The 20,133-nt window shown below is 45.1% G+C and overlaps 1 pseudogene; it reads right to left on the bottom strand.

Moving 5' to 3' along the window:
- Nucleotides 1-12,657: 12,657 nt before the first annotated feature.
- On the bottom strand, nucleotides 12,658-12,775 carry LOC124717462 (annotated as a pseudogene).
- Between the last annotated feature and the right edge of the window lie 7,358 nt (nucleotides 12,776-20,133).

Consider the following 20,133-nt stretch of genomic DNA (forward strand, 5'->3'; position numbering starts at 1 on the left):
TCTATTTAGCGACGAAGCGTCATTCACCAACAGCGGTAACGTAAACCGGCATAATATGCACTATTGGGCAACGGAAAATCCACGGTGGCTGCGACAAGTGGAACATCAGCGACCTTGGACGGTTAATGTATGGTGCGGCATTATGGGAGGGAGGACAATTGGCCCCCATTTTATCTATGGCAATCTAAATGGTGCAATGTATGCTGATTTCCTACGTAATGTTCTACCGACGTTACTACAAGATGTTTCACTCCATTACAGAATGGCGATGTACTTCCAACAAGATGGATGTCCGGCACATAGCTCGCGTGCGGTTGAAGCGGTATTGAGTAGCATATTTCATGACATGTGGATTGGTCGTCGAAGCACCATACCATGGCCCGCACGTTCACCGGATCTGACGTCCCCGGATTTCTTTCTGAGGGGAAAGTTGAAGGATATTTGCTATCGTGATCCACCGACAACGCCTGACAACATGCGCCAGCGCATTGTCAATGCATGTGTGAACATTACTGAAGGCGAACTACTCGCTGTTGAGAGGAATGTCGTTACACGTATTACCAAATGCATTGACGTTGACGGACATCATTTTGAGCATTTATTGCATTAATGTGGTATTTACAGGTAATCACGCTGTAACAGCATGCGTTCTCAGAAATGATAAGTTCACAAAGGCAAATGTATCACATTGGAACAACTGAAATAAAATGTTCAAACGTACCTACGTTCTGTATTTTAATTTAAAAAACCTACCTGTTACCAACTGTTCGTCTAAAATTGTGAGCCATATGTTTGTGACTATTACAGCGCCATCGATCACAAAGCGAAAAATGTGGTCCAACTAAAACATTCATATTTCTTTACGTACTACACGAATATGTAATAAAAAATGGAGGTTCCTATTTAAAAAAGAAACGCAGTTGATATCCGTTTGACCTATGGCAGCGCCATCTAGCGAGTCAACCATAGCGCCATCTGGTTTCCCCCTTCAAGCTAGACGAGTTTCGTTCTTTGTAGTTTCACGCTTATTTCGTGAGATTTTTGGGACGTTCACGACAATGGACCACTCTGTTTAATACGTTAGGCGAATTGTATCTAACAGAAGGTGCATCCAGAAAAGCACCTGTCACACTTTCATTCAAACTTAAGCTGTCTGTCTACGAAGTTCCACCCACTCTATCCAGTACAGGTAGAGTAAGAATAAAAACAGAGCTCTTAATCAAGTAGCAACGTAAAATTCACAACCCGAAAAATGAACAGGATACACTAAAATAATGAAAAAGCAGGTCTCACATCTCATGACAAAAATATATGTAATCTCTGGTCACGCTATAGTCGTGTACAAGTTATTATATTATGGATAAGTAATGCATCGTGTGAAGTAATGCAGACTGTATAAAAAGAAACTGTTGCCAACGTCAAATAGAACCGAAAGGCCTAAAACCAATCCATGAACTACCCTTATGATGACATCGGTCGTTGATGATCAATAAAAACCTCAACATGTGATGCACGGCAAATAGACGTGTGGATCAAGACAAGAATCAGCTTCTTACCACATTAAACAGGACACGACTAGCAGTCAGATGGTACGCAGTTGACCATGTAGAAAGCAATCTACGTGACAAGAGCAAAACAATGGTTCACATCTGACAATTTCCAGCGTTTTTGTTCTTATCTACGCTGTAGAGCGAAGGAAACTGGTGCACACGCCTTGTACCGTGTAGGGCACCCGCGAGCACGCGGAAGTGCCGCAACACGACGTGGCATGGACTCCAGTAATGTCTGACGTAGTGCTGGAGGGAACTGACACCACGAATCCTGCAGGGCTGTCCATAAATCCGTAAGAGTACGAGGGGGTGGAGATCTCGTCTGAACAGCACGTTGCAGGACATCTCAGATGTGCTCAATAATTTTCATGTCTAGGGAGTTTGGTGGCCAAATAAAGTGCTTAAATTCAGAAGAGTGTTCCTGGAACTGCTCTGTAGCAGTTATAGACGTGTAGCACTGTCTTGCTGGAATTGCCCAAGTTCTTCGGAATGCACAATGGACATGAATGGACGCAGGTGATCAGACAGGATGCTTAAATACGTTTCACCTATAAGAGCCGTACCTAGACGTATCAGGAGTCCCATATCACTCCAACCGCACACGCCCCACGCCATTACAGAACCTCCACCAGCTTGAGCAGTCCCCTGCTGACATGCAGGGTCCATGGATTCATGAGGTTGTCTCCATCCGCTCAATACAACCTGAATCGACACTCGTTCGACCAGGCAATATGTTTGCAGTCATAAACTGTCCAATGTCGGTGCTGGCGTGTCCAGGCGAGGCGTAAAGCATTGTGCCGTGCAGTCATCAAGGATACACGAATGGACCTTCGGCTCCGAAAGCTCATATCGATGATGTTTCGTTGAATGTGTCGCACGCTGACACTTGTTGATGGCCCAGCATTGAATGAAGTCTGCAGCAATTTGCGGACGGGTTGCACTTCTGTTCTCTTCACACGTCGTTGGTCCCGTTCTTGCAGGATCTTTTTCCGGCCGCAGCGATGTCGGAGGTTTGATGTTTTACGGAATCCCTGATATTCACGTACACTCGTGAAATGGTCGTACAGGAAAATCCCCACTTCATCGCTATATTAGAGATGCTGTGTCCCATCGCTCGTGCGACGACTATAACCCCACGTTCAAACTTACTTAAATCTTGATAATATGCCATTGTAGCAGCAGTAACCGATCTTACAACCGCACCGGAGATTTGTTTTCTTACATAGGCGTTTCAGACCGCAGCGCCGTGTTCTGCCTGTTTACATATATCTGTATTTGAGTACTCATACCTATTCCAGTTTCTTTGACGCTTCACTTTATTATGCTCCGAAAGAAATCTAAGTTAAAGGTTTTATTCCTAAAATTGTACTTTGTTATTTCTATTTCTGTTATTATTTTTGTTCCTAGTTCTTTTCTTATTTCTGTAAATCCTAATGTCGTCGACTTCTTTCCCCAGAATATCAAGAAGAACTTTGATTCTTTTCGGCCCACAGTGCAAAATATGTCTTCTAATGACATGATTCGTATAAATAGTAGCCAGCTATACTTACCTTTAGTGGGTTTTTATTTCATAAATCACTCACGATGTGGCTATTTTGGCGTATGGCCATATCAGTTGTTCTGTAAGAACGTAAGTAAGTGATGGTCTTAATATCATGGCCTGTAACTATGATCAGAAACGTTATAATATATTCGTTACATGTAATATCACTGTTCCCATGTCCTGTCGTTTTTTTAGAATTAATAGTTTCCTCGTACGTGCTCGTTGGAGACATTTATGTGGCTTTACTCGGTTTTTATTTGTGCTGTTTTTCTCTTCACAGCTTGGATGACGGTCGATCACCGATATTACCTGTTTACATAGTTACCATTATAACTAAGCGATGTGTGGAAATTCAGTTGTTTTTCATTATTTAAGGTTTGGTTCTAATTGTGTTTTTGCCTGGAACTTGTTTTAGCTTGAAGTTTTTATGTTATATTTTTATTTTTTCGCAATAACTTTGTCATTGTCTGTGATTTGTGATGCTTTCTTGCTGTTATGTCCTTGTTGTACGCTCTTCAAAAATGGTTCAAATGGCCCTGAGCACTACGGGACTTAACTTCTGAGGTCATCAGTCCCCTAGAACTTAGAACTACTTAAACCTAACTAACCTAAGGACATCACACACATCCATGCCCGAGGCAGGATTCGAACCTGCGACTGTAGCGGTCGCGTGGCTCCAGACTGTAGCGCCTAGAACCTCTCGGCCACTCCGGCCAACCGTCCGCTCTTCACTTTCTTATCGCTGTTACTTTGGGTATGTGTTATTTAGTGTATCTGATTTGTTACTTTACTCGTTTTCTTGCTTTATAATACCAATAGAGTTTTCTGTGTACTTTTTGTGCTTTAGGTCCGCTTGTTCATGCAGTAAGTTTTGTGGGTTTGCGGTATGCTTGTGAATATCTCACTATTTCCTTGAGGGTGTTCATCATTGCTCCCTTTTGAGTAATATGAAGGAATACTATGGTTTCGAAACTTTTCTGGCAGATTAAAACTGTGTGCCCGACCGAGATTCGAACTCGGGACCCGAGTTCGAATCTCGGTCGGGCACACAGTTTTAATCTGCCAGGAAAGTTCCATATCAGCGCACACTCCGCTGCAGAGTGAAAATCTCATTCTACTATGGTTTCGTTTATCGGTTTTACGTCATGTTTTTCTGTTTGTAGGTGCTCAATAAATGCGGGCGTATTGTTTTCACTGTTTTCACTTTCTCTGGTGTACTGCTTATGTCTAATGTAGAAGTTTGTAGCGGTTTCTCCGCTGTAGAATTTGTGGTAACTGTTACATGAAATGTTGTAAACGTCGGGGTCTTTGTGTATGGCAATTTTCGAGCTGCGTTTGTAGATTTTGCGTTTGAGACTGTGTGTGTTCTGATACGCAAAGGTTATATCGGTTTTGTTGAATAATTTGTTAATTTTGTTTGAGGTGTTTCCTAGATAAGTTGTGGTTACTTGCGTTTCTTTTCATTTTCCTTGTGTGTATGTTAAATGCTGTTTATATTGGGCCTTTTTGTTGTGTTTTAATATAGTATAATTGTGTTAAAATTTTGCGGCAATAATAGTATTGCAGGGCTGTGTATTCTAAGAGTTTTCCTTCTGAATTGCTTCGTCTTCTAGTGGCAGATTTATAGTCTGTTAAGCACTTTGTGGAAGAATGTGAGTTTGTGAGGTCTGGGAGACATGCTTGTGCATTGATAATACAATCTGTTCCGGTAGGCTTTCTGTAAATTTCGAAGCAATTTTAATTGATAGTGCTCTTAGTAGTTAAGTCGAGACAGTTAACTATTTTGTTAGTTACATGTTCTATTAAACATTTCATTACGGGAAGTAACTGTCTCAGTGCTTTATGTATTTCGTCTGTGTCAGTAAGATTACCTTCTATAAGCATGAAAGTGTCGTCTACGTAGCTGCAATTGTAAATGATTTTAGGATTCGTTGCGTTTTTAATTTCGAAGAATTTTTCTTCCAACTGTTGAGGAATATGTCAGCTATGGTTCCAGCAAATGCTACATCCCATCGCAACTCTATCTTTTAGTGTATGTGTTTTATTATCAAACTCGAGGTAATTTCCTTAGACTGTTCTCATCCACTCGATTGACTTGTTCTAAAACTACAAACCTTTGCTGTGCCATTTCTTCTGATATTTTCAAAATATTTTCTATATATTACTTCTCATGTTCCAACCATATATAGAATGAAATTTTCACTCTACAGCGGAGTGTGCGCTGATATGAAACTTCCTGGCGGATTAAAACTGTGTGTCGGACCGAGACTCGAACTCGGGACCTTTGCCTTTCGTGGGTAAGTGCTCTACCAACTGAGCTACCCAAGCACCCAAGCTAACCAAGATTGGGTAGCTCAGTTGGTAGAGCACTTACCCACGAAAGGCAAAGGTCCCGAGTTCGAATCTCGGTCCGGCACACAGTTTTAATCTGCCAGGAAGTTTCAACCATATAGAGTTTGTATTATTCCTTTTAATGTTCAAGGAAGATATATAAAAATTCGGAGGATTACGTAATACAAAATTGTTAAAGCTTTCGTGGCCACTTGTTGACAAACTGCCTATTCATTTAGATGAACATCGGCCGAAGAACCCGAGACAGAAGCCAAGAGGCAGTTTGGAAGAACGTCGGCCGAAGAACCCGAGACAGAAGCCAATAGGCAATCTGATTACGTACTATGTTTTTCAGAGTCGGCAAAGAACTTGAAAGAGCAGGTAAACGGAATACTTTGTGACTTGGGAAGAGGTTGTCGGATGCACATCCAAAACTATATAGTAAGGAAAATGGAATGGAGTCGAAGCAAATAAGGCGATGCTGAGAGAATTGCGTTAGGAAATGAGTCACCAAGAGTAGAAGATGAATTTCGATATGTGGGAAGCAAAATAACTGATGATGGGCGAAGCAACGAGCATATGAACTGCAGCCTGATTATAGCAACGAAAACAATTCTGAAGAAAAGGGTTTTCTTAACATGAAATTTAAATTAAGTGCTAGGAAGTCTTTTCCGAAGATATTTGTATGCAGCGTAGTGTTGCGCGTGAAACGTGGACGTGTAGGCAGTCCAGACAAGAGGAGAAGAGAAAAGTTTGAAATGTGATGCTACAGGAGAATGCTGCAGTGTAGATCGAATAACTAATGGATAGCCAGTGGATCCTGGGTAAAATGAAATTTATCTCAGAACTCGACTAAAAGATGGGATCGGTTGGCAGTAAACATCTTGAGACATCAAGGAATAGTAAATTTTGTAGAGCAGGGACGCATGAGTAATAACTGTAGAAGGTGACCTAGGTGTGAATGCTCAAAAAATGGTTCAAATGGTTCCAAACACTATGGGACTTAACATCTGAGGTCATCAGTCCCCTAGACTTAAAACTATTTAAACCTAACTAACCTAAGGACATCACACACATTCATGCCCGAGGCAGGATTCGAACCCGCAGCCGTAGCAGCAGCGCGGTTCCGGACTCAAGCGCCTAGAACCGCAGGGGCTATAACGGCCGGCAGTATGAATGTTGTAAGCAGGTTTAAACAGATGTAGGTTGCAGTAATTAGTCAAAGACAAAGAAGCTTGCAGGTGACGGGCTAGCATAGAACAGCGGCCTCAAAGCCATCTTCGGTCTGAAGTCCACAACAACCGCACTATCACTCTTATTATTAATCTTATTTTTGTCGTTCCATTCATGATGCGATCCCATAGTTGAAATGCGAAGGTCGTTTCAAAAGTCCTGTACACTCCGCATGCGCCACGGTCATGGTGGCGTGATTGAGTTGAAATTCCTGTCAGTTGTGGGCGAGACTTCAGGTATGACGTGTGTATATGTGTCTGCTGATTCGCGTGGCTGTGTCCTGAGTAATTAAGTTTTCAGATGGAAACTGAGACCGAGTTAAGACAGATCACACCCAGCGACCAGAGTTCCTGTATAAAAATCTAATTCCTACGTGGAAAGATCCGAATGGAAGTCTACGAAGCTCTGATAGAGATGTATGCTAATAGTGTAGAGGATCGAAGCACAGAATCAGGATGGTCTGTTCGTTTCTGTGTACGTCGAGTAAGCACTGAGGACAGCTCAAGAAATGGAACTTGAACAGACTACACATCCCAAGTTACTGTTAACGAAATTTTGAGATATGATCGACGAAAAGCATGTGAGGAGATTGCGTATGAGGGCAGAACGTCTACCGCTACAGTTTACGGGGTCATTACTGAAAAGTTAGGGAAACGTCACTGCCAGATAGGTTCCACATGACCTCGGTAGGAGCAGGAAGCATTCAGCAGAAGAATTGCTTCGAAGTTATCGAACAGTAGGAGAACAGTTTTGAAAAGGACTGTTGCTCTTGGTGAAACCTGGATACGAAATTTTGAGCCAAACTGCTCAGTCGTCACAATGGAAAAGTTCCAACTCTTCCCGCCATAAAAAAGTCCATCGGCAGCAGTCAAAAGTGAAACTGACGATGGTCTTAACATACGACATGAATCGAGTCATGGCTACAAATAGAGCGTCCCAGGGTACATCTGCAACAGGCGTGTACTACAAGTTGTTTCTGCCAAATGTTTTGCGTCCAAAACTTCTGCAAAGAAAGCCAGACATTCTTCCAGCTGCTGACCTCATTTTTCACGGTAACGCAAGGCAACGTATTGTACTATTAGTGACAGGCTCGACAAATATGGATGGGAAATAGGAAATACTTCCCCACCTACCATACATTTCTGACATGAACTCAACAGACATTTTCTCCCAAATTGAAGGGACATCTCCGAGAAAAACGATTTGGTACAACTGATGGAGCTTCCAATGAAGTTATTCGAGTACATTTACATCGACATCTACATCATACTCCGCAAGTCAGCTAATGGTGCGTGGTGGAGGGTACTTTCAGTACCACCATCTGATTGCTCCAAACCTTCTCCACTCGCGGATAGTGCGTGGGAGGAATGATTGTCGGTAAGCCTCTGTATTGGCTCTAATTTCTCGAATTGTCTCCTCGTGGTCAAGACGCGAGACGTATGTGGGGAGAAGTAATATGTTGTCTGACTCCTCCTGAAAAGTGCTGTCCCGAAATTTCAGTAGTAAATCTCTCCGTGATGCACAACGCCTCTCTTGTAACGTCTGCCAGTGGAGATTGACTGGCATCTCTTCGCCAGCTAAACGATCCCGTGACGAAATGCGCCGCTCTTCGTTGGATTTTCTCTATCTCCTCTATCAGTCCTATCTGATAGGCATCCCAAACAGACAAACAAGAATCGGGTGAACATACGTCATATAAGCCACTTCTTTCGTGGATGAGTAACATTTTTTTAAGATTCTTTCGATGAATCTGAGTCTGGTGTCTCCTCTCCCATTATCTGTTTTATATGGTAATCCCACGTAAGGTCGCTCTGGATAGTTACGCCCAGATATTTTACGGCAGACGCTGTCTCCAGCTGTTTCTCATCAGTAGTGGATTTCTTTTCCCATGTATGAGCAATATGTTACATTTATTTACGTTCAGGGTCAACTGCCAGAGTCTGCACCATTCGTCAGTTCTCTGCAGGTCGTTCTGCAAATTCTTACTATCTTCTGGCATTGCTACTTTGGTATAAACAACTGCATTCGTCTGCGACTATATATATATATATATTTTGTGAACGACTGATGACCTCAGAAGTTATGTCGCATAGTGCTCAGAGAAATATATTGTGAACAGCAATGGTCCTATCACACTTCGCTGTGGTACTCCATATATTACCTTTACATCTGTCGATTTATTTCCGTTAAGAGCGACGTGTTGAGTACTATCTGCAAGAAAGTCTTGAATGCAATCGCAGGTCTGCTCCAATACTCCGAAAGCTCGTATTTTTTTTCATTAAACGGCAAAGCGGGCCGGTGTCAAATGCCTCACTGAAATCAAGGAACACGGCATCAGCCTGACCCCCGTTGTCCACTGAGCTGTGGAACTCATGGAGGAACAGAGCGAACTGAGTTTCGCAGGACCTCTGTTTGCGGAACCCATGTTGATCTTTCTAGAGGAGTTGTTCATTTTCCAGGAACGTCATAATTCTTGAGCATGAAACATGTTACATAGTTCTACAACAGATTGACGTCAACGATAAAGGTCTATAATTGTGTGCATCTGTCTTACGGCCTTTCTTAAAAACGGGAGTGACCTGCGCTTTTTTCGAGTCGTTTGGTACCTTTCGTTGCTCAAGCGATCTACGATAAATTACTGCTAGAAGGGGAGCAAGTTCTTTCGCACAATCTTTATGGAATCTTGTAGGTATCTCATCTGGTCCTGACGCCTTTCCGCTACTAAGCGATTGTAGCTGCTTTTCAATTCCGCGATCGGTTATATCGATATCTGCCATTTCTACGTTTGCACGACGATTGAAAGGAGGGACAGAGTTACGATCTTCCGCGCGGTGAAACAACTTCGGAAGGCCGAATTCAGTATTTCAGCCTTCTCTCTGTCATCTTTCGTTTCGGTGCCGGTGTGGTCGCTAAGAGAATGAGTAGATGATTTTGACCCACTTACTGATTTTATATACGACCAAAATCTCTTAAGATTTTTACTCAGGTTGGTTGACAACATCTTACTTTCAAAATCGTTGAATGCTTCTGTCATTGCTCTCCTTACCCTCATTTTCGCTTCGTTCAGCTTTTGTTTGTCAGCTAGGTTTTTACTTCTCTTGAATCTGAGATGAAGTGCTCTTTGTCTACGTAGCGCTTTTCTAACACGGCTATTAAACCATGGTGGATCTTTCCCATCCCTTAAAACCTTACTCGGAACATATTTGTCTAGGGCACAGTGAACGATGCATTTGAATTTTTTCCATTTGTTCTCCACGTCTTCATCCTCATCACCGAATATTTGATGCTGACTGCTGAGATATTCTGAAATTTCTATCCTGTCCATCTTGTTGAGCATATATCTTCCTACCTTTCTTAACATTCCTTATGTCACGAGCAAGAACGGAGATTGTATTGGAGATCTGAGGAGGTATTGTATAAAATACACTACTGGACATTAAAATTGCTACACCACGAAGATGACGTGCTATAGACTCGAAATTTAACCGACGGGAAGAAGATGCTGAGATATGCAAATGATTAGCTTTTCAGAGCAATCATACAAGGTTGGCGCCGGTGGCGACACCTACAACGGCTGACATGAGGAAAGTTTCCAACCGATTTCTCATACACAAACAGCAGTTGACCGGCGCTGCCTGGTGAAAAGTTGTTGTGATGCCTCGTGTAAGGAGGAGATATGTGTACCATCAGGTTTCCGACTATGATAAAGGTAGGATTGTAGCCTATCGCGATTGCGGTTTATCGTATCGAGACATTGCTGCTCGCGTTGGTCGAGATCCAATGACTGTTAGGAGAATATGGAATCAGTGGGTAATACGGAACGCCGAGCAGGATTCCAACGGCTTCGTATCAGTAGCAGTCGAGATGACAGGCATCTTATCCGCATGGCTGTAAGGGATCGTGCAGCCACGTATCGATCCCTGAGTCAACAGTTGGGGACGTTTGCAAGACTACAAACATCTGCACGAACAGTTCGACGACGTTTGCAGCACCATGGACTATCAGGTCGGAGACCGTGGCTGCGGTTACCCTTGACGCTGCATCACAGACAGGACCGCCTGCGATGGTGTACTCAACGACGAACCTGGGTGCACGAATGGCAAAACGTCATTTTTTCTGATGAATACAGATTCTGTTTACAGCATCATGATGGTCGCATCTGTGTTTGGTGACATCGCGGTGAACGCGCAATGGAAGCGTGTATTCGTCATCGTCATGCTGGCGTGTCACCCGACGTGATGGTATGGGGTGCCAATGGTTGCACGTCTCGGTCACCTCTTGTTCGCATTGACGGCACGTTGAACTGTGGACGTTACATTTCCGTTGTGTTACGACCCGTGGCTCTACCCTTCATTCGTTCCCTGCAAAACCCTACATTTCAGCAGGATAATGCACAACCGCCTTTCAGGATATAGAAAATGTTCGACTGCTGCCCTGGCTAGCACATTCTCCAGATCTCTCACCAATTGAAAACGTCTGGTCAATGGTGGCGGAGCAACTGGCTCGTCACAATACGCCAGTCACTACTGTGGTACTGTAGTATCGTGTTGAAGCTGCATGGGCAGCTGTAGCTGTACACGCCATCCAAGCTGTGTTGACTCAATGCCCAGGCGTATCATGGCCGTTATTACGGCCGGAGGTGGTTGTTCTGGGTACTGATTACTCATGATCTATGCATCCAAATTGCGTGAAAGTGTAATCGCAAGTCATTTCTAGTATAATATATTAGTCCAATAAATACCCGTTTATCATCTGCATTTATTCTTGGTGCAGCAATTTTAATGGCCAGTAGTGTAAATTATTTTCTTGTATTGTATCTTACAGTGTGAAGAACTTTTGGAATGATCTTCTTATCTTATGTTCTCCGTTTCCGCTTAAAATACTTTCTGTTATGGGTTCCTCTTTAAATCTGTGGCACGATAACATAAAATTAAAAATATATTTTTTTGAATTATTATACGTTTCTCTCTAAGATCACACAATACCTTTACAAAAAAAAAAAAAAAAAAAAAAAAAAAAAGGTTCAAACATGTGTGAAATCTTATGGGACTTAACTGCTAAGGTCATCAGTCCCTAAGCTTACACACTACTTAACCTAAATTATCCTAAGGACAAACACTCACACCCATACCCGAGGTAGGACTCGAACATCCGCCGGGACCAGCCGCACAGTCCATGACTGCAGCGCCGTAGACCGCTCGGGATACTTTTCAACGAGGTCACTACTTCCCTGAGGCAGTATGCCTAGTCTGTGTTCGAATATACAGCTTGAAACGCACGGACGCTCACACACACACACACACACACACACACACACACACACACACACACACGCGCGCGCGCGCGCTCGCATCATGAACAGGTTCTAAGCAGTTTCTCTTTAATACCTTATCAGTCATTAATCCTTGTGCTCCTTCTCAGTGAATTAACGTCGCTGACAACTTCCGGATCCTTTAGCTCCACCTGTCGCCGTGCAGAAAGTTGGAAGGCCGGGTGTAACTAACAGAGCATCCGAAGAGGATTATGCCGTAAGAGGAAGAGAAAGAGAATTCAACCGGATCAGCAGAGATCGCCACTAGTCGGCTGCAGCTCCGTGTCCACTTTCCTTACTACTCGGATAATCCGGTTTTCCCCACAAGGAGTTACTGCTTCGTGGGTTCTCAAACTGTGCAACCTGTCAGAAGGAGTGTAAGTCAAAAGTTCATTCGTCAGTTTTTGAAAACTGTATCGTCATAGAGCCATTCATCATGTTGATGACTATTTCACTATGCACATTTGACTGCCATTAAAAAGAAAAAGCACTCCGCCTTCAGGCCACGACTGACCTACCGGGACCATCCGACCGCCGTGTTATCCTCAGTGGAGGATGCGGATCGGAGGGGCGTTGGGGTCAGCACACCGCTCTCCTGGTCGTTATGATGGTATTCTTGACCGAAGCCGCTACTATTCGGTCGAGTAACTCCTCAATTACCATCACGAGGTTGAGTGTACCCCGAAAAATGGCAACAGCGCATGGCGGCCTGGATGGTCACCCATCCAAGTGCCGACCACGCCCGACAGCGCTTAACTTCGGTGATCTCACGGGAACCGGTGTAACCACTGCGGCAAGGTCGTTGCCCGCCATTAAAAAAAAGAATAAACAATTTAAATATGCCACCACTAGAAACCTACGCACAAAATACACGGTCCGGTTACATTAATCTGACCATCACCTATGTTCGGCGTCAACGAGCAACAACTAAACACAGATGGCAGATGGAAGCACCAGCAGTGGAGATTTTACAGAGCTTGGGGAGGGGGGCGGGGGGGGGGGGGTGGAGAGAGGATAACACGGCAGTCGCTGCTCTAATGAGAAAACGGAGAGGTTTATCTGAGGTCCAAAAGGGCGTAATCATTGTCTTTCAAAACTGTCCGTGTGGCACCTTGGTTAAAATATACCACGCATGCCAAAATGGCGTTGTCGAAAACCTGCGCGAAGGCAGCTGTGGTGCATCATGGGAGGAGTTGAACGACAGCTGCGGAGATGTGTACAGACGAACAGGTGAGCAGTTGGCCGCACAAATAATGCAAGGTATTACCGACGGCGTGTCCTCAACGGCAGTTCAGCCAACACTACTGCGTGTGGACGTCCACAGCAGGTGCCTTACTCATGCACCCATGCTGACTGCTGTTCACTGGCGAAGAAGTCTGAAATTTGCACTCTAGTACCTCAAATGAAGCTCCGCCTCTTCAGGTGAATGACGTTTCATGCTCTGTTGGACAGAAGGCCGTTGGATCGTCGGGAGGGTCCAGGCATGAAAGGAGACGTTATGGTCTGGAGTATGTTTTGTGGCATTCCCTGGGTCATTCTGGAGGGCTCGGTAGATCAACGTAATGTGGTCAGTAGGCGGACCGTGTCCACCACTACGTGCAGTCTCTTTTTCCTCAGGACAATGACATCTACCAGCAGGATACTGCAACGTGCCAAACAGCTCGCAGTATACGTGTGTCCGAACAACACTAAGATGAATGTGCCTCACCACAAAACTCTCCGGTTTTGAACCCAATAGAGAATATACCCGACCACCTCGATCGGGCTATTCACGCCATTGATCCTGAAGCAAGAAATCTAGCGCATCTGGCACAGTACTGGCGTTGTAAGTGGGTTGCTTCTGTGTTGGCAGTGCTGTGTAGCGCTTTGCATTGGATCTCAGACTGTGTTTTCTTTGTAAGAGACTCTGTGGCTGGTTGGACTCGTTGTTGGAAGTTAATCGCCAGCAGTGATGGGCAGTTGGAAGTTAGTAGCCAGCAGTGATGAAAGTACTGGTGGGCAGTTGGAGGTCAGCAGTCGGCAGTGATGGATGTCAGATGTGAGAAGTTAATATTGATGGAGGGTAGAGGTCTGAAGTGTTAGCGCAGGCTAACGATCTGTACATGTTCGACTTGGAGACTGAATATTATTCATGATTATGCGGTGTCACCGCCAGACACCACACTTGCTAGGTGGTAACCTTTAAATCGGCCGCGGTTCGTTAGTATACGGCGGACCCGCGTGTCGCCACTGTCAGTGATAGCAGACCGAGCGCCACCACACGGCAGGTCTAGAGAGACGTACTAGCACTCGCCCCAGTTGTACAGCCGACTTTGCTAGAGAAGCTACACTGACGAAGACTCTCTCATTTGCCGAGAAGATAGTTAGCATAGCCTTCAGCTACGTCAGCTAAGTCAATTGCTACGACCTAGCAAGGCGCCGTATTCAATTGATATTTTTTATATGAAGCATGTATCATCAAGAGCGATGTTCTACAATTATGGATCAAAGTTAAGTATTCCAGAAGCTACGTACTTTTCTTTATAGCATTCATTACGTATCCTGTTTCAGACCTCACGCCAGCCTGCGTGAGTTTAAGCGCGTGCCTTTCGGCTTCCTCTCAGTGTGTCTAGGCTGTCTTGTGTAGACACAACAGATTATATACCTTTGTACTACACTCACGTTCATAAAATAAGGATAATTGCAGAATGTGGTGCAACACAACGTGACACTACACAAAACTGGCGCTAACACACCACTGGCCATTAAATTTGCTACACCACAAAGATGGTGTGCTACAGACGCGAAATTTAGCCGACAGGAAGAAGATGCTGTGATATGCAAATGATTAGCTTTTCAGAGCATTCACACAAGATTGACGCCGGTGGCGACACCTACAACGTGCTGACATGAGGAAAGTTTCCAACCGATTTCTCATACACAAGCAGCAGTTGACCGGCGTTGCCTGGTGAAACGTTGTTGTGATGCTTCGTGTAAGGAGGAGAAATGCGTACCATCACGCTTCAGACTTTGATAAAGGTCGGATTGTAGCCTGTAGCGATTGCGGTTTATCGTAAAGCGACATTGCTGCTCGCGTTGGTCGAGATCCAATGACTGTTAGCAGAATATGGAATCGATGGGTTCAGGAGGGTAACACGGAACGCCGTGCTGCATCACAACGGCCTCGTATCACTAGCAGTCGAGATGACAGGCATCTTATCCGCATGGCTGTAACGGATCGTGCAGTCACGTCTCGATCCCTGAGTCAACAGCTGGGGACGTTTCCAAGACAACGACCATCTGCACGAACAGTTCGACGACGTTTGCTGCAGCATGGAGTATCAGCTCGGAGACCATGGCTGCGGTTACGCTTGACGCTGCGTCACAGACAGCAGCGCCTGCGTTGGTGTACTCAACGACGAACCTGGGTGCACGAATGGCAAAACGTCATTTTTCGGATTAATCCAGGTTCTGTTTACTGCATCACGATGGTCGCATCCGTGTTTGGCGACATCGTGGTGAACGCACATTGGAAGCGTGTATTCGTCATCGCCAAACTGGCGTATCACCCAGCGTGATGGTATGGGGTGCCATTGGTTACACGTTTCAGTCACCTCTTGTTCGCATTGACGGCACTGTGAACAGTGGACGTTACATTTCAGATGTGTTACGATCCGTGGCTCTACCCTTCATTCGATCTCCGCAAAAACCTACATTTCAGCAGGATAATGCACGACCTCTTGTTGCAGCTCCTGTACGGGCCTTTCTGGATACATAAAATGTTCGACTGCTGCCCTGGCCAGCGCATTTTCCACATCTCTCACCAATCCAAAACGTCTGATCAACAGTGGCCGAGCATCTGGCTCGTCACAATACGGCAGTCACTACTCTTGATGTACTGTGGTATCGTGTTGAAGCTGCATGGGCAGCTGTACCTGTACACGCCATCCAAGCTCTGTTTGTTCAATGCCAGGGCGTATCAAGGCCCTTATGACGACCACAGGTGGTTGTTCTGGGTACTGATTTCTCAGGATCTATGCACCTGAATTGCGTGAAAATGCTATCACATGTCAGTTTTAGTATAATATATTCGTCCAATGAATACCCGTTTATGGTTTGCATTTCATCTTTAATGGCCAGTAGTGTAGCATAGGCACTTAGGGAACATACACGACACAGATCTGTAAGTCCACGGTATTGGTGATAAGTTGAGAAAAGCGTCCCGTAACACATGTGTTTCCTGTACATGTTACCCGACATCAGTATGGGATATGATCACCATAAACACATACACAGACCACACAATGGGTTGACGTAATCTGAATCAGGTGGTCGAGCTGTTGGGGTACAGCCTCCCATTCTTGCACCAGTGCCTGTCGGAGCTCCTGAAGTGACGTATGGGTTTGAAGACGTGCAAAGATACGTCGATCGAGAGCATCCCAGACGAGCTCGATGGGGTTTAAGTCTGGAGAACAGGCAGGCCACTCCATTTGCCTGATATGTTTCAAGGCACTCCTCCAAGATGGCAGCTCGGTGGGGCCATGTGTTACCATGCATCAGGAGGAAGGTGGGACCAACTGCACCCCTGAAAAGGCGGACGTACTGGTGCAAAATGACGTCCCGATACACCTGAGCTGTTGCAGTTCCTCTGTCGAAGACATGCAGGTGTCTGCATGCACCAATCATAATCCCATCCCACACCATCAAACCACGACCTCCATACAGGTCCCTTTCAAGGACATTAAGGGGTTGGTATCTGGTTCCTGGTTCACGCCAGATGAAAACCCGGCGAGAATTAGTGTTCAGACTATACCTGGACTCGTCCATGAATATAACCTGGGACCATTGTTCCATGACCATGTATTCTGTGCTTGACAGCAGGCTTTACGGGCTCTCCTGTGACGAGGGGTCAGTGGAATGCACCTTGCAGGTCTCCTGGCGAATAAACCATGTCTGTTCAGTCGTCTGTAGACTGTGTGTCGAGACAACTGTTCCAGTGGCTTCGGTAAGGTCCCGAGCAAGTCTACCTGCAGTACTCCATGGCCGCCTGCGGGCACTGATGGTGAGATATCGGTCTTCTTGTGGGATTGTACACTTTGGACGTCCCGTACTGCAGCGCCTGGACACGTTTCCTGTCTGCTGGAATCGTTGCCATAATCTCGAGCTCACACTTTGTGGCACACGGAGGGCCCGTGCTACGACCTGCTGTTTTTGACCAGCCTCCAGTCGCCCCAGTATTCTACCCCTCATAACGTCATCAATATGTGCTCTTTGAGACATTTTGAAACGTCCCCTTTGAACAATTATACAGAACTGTGGTTAAACTGATACACAATATTTTTTTAGCGCAACGCAATCTGACTTTCAAAAATCCCTACAAAAGGATGGCCCTGACTAACATTAAGCTATAAGTTTCACAAATCACTTACCTCACAAAAATCTTCGCTACTCAAGCTACTGCAATACAGCGAGCGCCACTACTGCCAGCTAAACAAAAGATTCAAACTACTGAAGGCACTAACTACTGATAGGGATAGTTAGCAAAATGAAAGATATTAATAGAGAACAAACAATGTATTTACCTTAATATCATCAAAAGTCATAATATATATAGCAGTTCATCACAAATTACAAAACTCCGCCATCTCTCTCCCCACATCCACCACTGCTGGCGGCTCACCTCCAACTGCGCAACGCTACGCGCTGTTCACATCCAGCTGCCGCTGCCCAACACTACAATGGCAGACAACAATGCAAACTAGCCACAGACTGCACACAGCACAGCCAGTGATTTTCATATTGAGCGCTACGTAACGTTGCCAATATGAAAACATAAACAGCCTACTTACAATTTTCAACACACAGTCACCATTAGCACGTCTGAAAATGTCTGCAGACTTACTCGCTGCACCGTACTCTGACACGCACCAACACACCTTTGCATCTGTGGACTGCTGCCAGCGCCACCGTGCGCCGACCGCAGGTCAAATGCACTGCATGGTCATACACCTAAGTGATTTAAATCCACAAACCGCCCACCAGAGAGTTGTTTCACCATGTATCAGCACTATTCTTAATTTATGAGCATGAGTGAAGATGTCATTGACGATTTGTACTCGTGTCTGAACTTGATGTCACATTATTAAGGCAAAAAACTACGTTGTTTGGTTTGCAACAAAATCTTTCCTTTGCTAACCACATGCCTATTAGTAGTTACTGGCTTCAGTAGTTAGAATCTTTTGTTTAACCGGCAGTAATGACGCTCGCTGCATTGCAGTAGTTCGCGTAATGAAGATTTTTGTGAGGTAAGTGCTTAATGAAATGTATAGGTTTGTATAGGGTTTCTTTTCAGCCAGGGTCATTCTTTTGAATTAATCATTTGAAGTCAGATTGTAATTTTCTGAGCAGTCAGATTGCGTTGCACTAGAATATTGTGGGTCAGTGTTGACACGATAAGAAAAAGTAAAGTAGGCACAGTACGTTGTTTTACTCAGCTGTTTCAGAATCAAATAACGTAGAAGTTTCATCTTTTCAGTCATCCTGCAATTTAAGTACAGACACACACATTTAAATAAAGAAATTTCCGCGTCAGCATGGGTCCATATCCTTACGGGCACCTTCCAGAACCTCAGTGACCCTCTTCCTGTACACCTCGTAGCGGAGTGCGCTACAAAAGGTGCTTATTCAGGTGTTTGGTAAGTGGCTGGACAGTGTATAAGTAACCCACTTGAAAGCGGATGCTGGTTGCCTTGGAGGCTCCACACGGTGTAGGTCTCGTACCAGGCGTTCATGTCGCCCTCCACCCTCACGGCAGTGAAGTGGTGTAACACGGGTCTAAGTGGAGACGCCACAGAATGGCAGAAAGGAGCTATCGTGTCTGGACGTGTACATGACCACAGCGATGAAGTTTCCCGATTTGTTGGTGTATCAACTCGGACTGTGTAATGTTTCTATAGGAAATGGTGTACCGCGTGCAGCCGCGCAACGCAGCACTAGAGCAGTGGTCGTAATGACGGCAGAAACGGCCAAGGTGAATGGCAAGCGGGATTGTAACTGCTGCTGCGAGAGAAAACTACCCCCTTCAGTTTCCAGGCGAACGTTGTTACAAGAACTGTATGCGCTAGACATCTGATGTGGGGTACTTCGCAGAAAGCCATTGATGATGCCGGCAGGAAGCAGCACTTTCACAGCAGAGCTAACGACACAGGCAGTGGACAGTTGCTGACTCAGGCACGTAGAGTAATGATACTGGGGCTCTTTTTAAACGATACAAGGCAGCTAGTGCGCCTACAGCCCAGCCACGCTATTCGGAGAGTGCAGATCTACCAGAGATGGATATGTAATATGTCTCTGCATGTGTTTCACCCGACGACTTGAGCGTACATGCTGACGTTGTGACATGAGCCGGTATATACTGATATGTGGTGTCTGTTCTGTCGGAAATTTCAATATACCGGGTGATCAAGAAGTCAGTATAAATTTGAAAACTTAATAAACCACGGAATACTGTAGATAGAGGAGTAAAAATTGACACACGTGCTTGGAATGACATGGGGTTTTATTAGAACAAAAAAAAACAAAGTTCACAAAATGTCCGACAGATGGCGCTGGACAGCAAAACGTCAGTGACTGCGCATGACAATCCTGTATAAAAGGAGCTGTAATGAGAGAGAGAATCAGATGCGCCATCAGTCGCAGCATGTTGACGTTACCTGAAAAGGCGCTTTTAGTGAAGCTGTATTATCAGAATGGGGAATGTGCTAGTTCAGCGTTACGATCCTGTCGCCATAGGAAGGGGATTCGAACGAGTGAAGGTCCGTTGACAAATGCAGCTGTGGCGAGAATGATTTCGAAGTTCGAAGCCACGGGTTGTTTAGACGATAGTAGTGGCCGGCCGAGCACAAGGCGTAATGCTGCTGAGACAGTTCAGGAAGAAATGGAGACTGTAGCGGGTTCCTCTATGCACAGGGAAGTCAGCGCTCGTGCAGTCGCATGTCGCACCGGCATTCCACACCCTACTTGGTTGGCACTGAGGCGTACCCTCCGATGCTATCCGTACAAAATCCATCGGCATCATGAACTGTAACCTGGCGATTTAGTGAAGCGGAGGGCATTTGCGGTGTGGGCGTTTCAAAAGATGGCGGAAAATGACGATTGGTTGAGTAACGTGTTGTGGACCGACGAAG

Source organism: Schistocerca piceifrons, chromosome 9, assembly GCF_021461385.2.
Source record: "Schistocerca piceifrons isolate TAMUIC-IGC-003096 chromosome 9, iqSchPice1.1, whole genome shotgun sequence".
NCBI lineage: Eukaryota > Metazoa > Arthropoda > Insecta > Orthoptera > Acrididae > Schistocerca > Schistocerca piceifrons.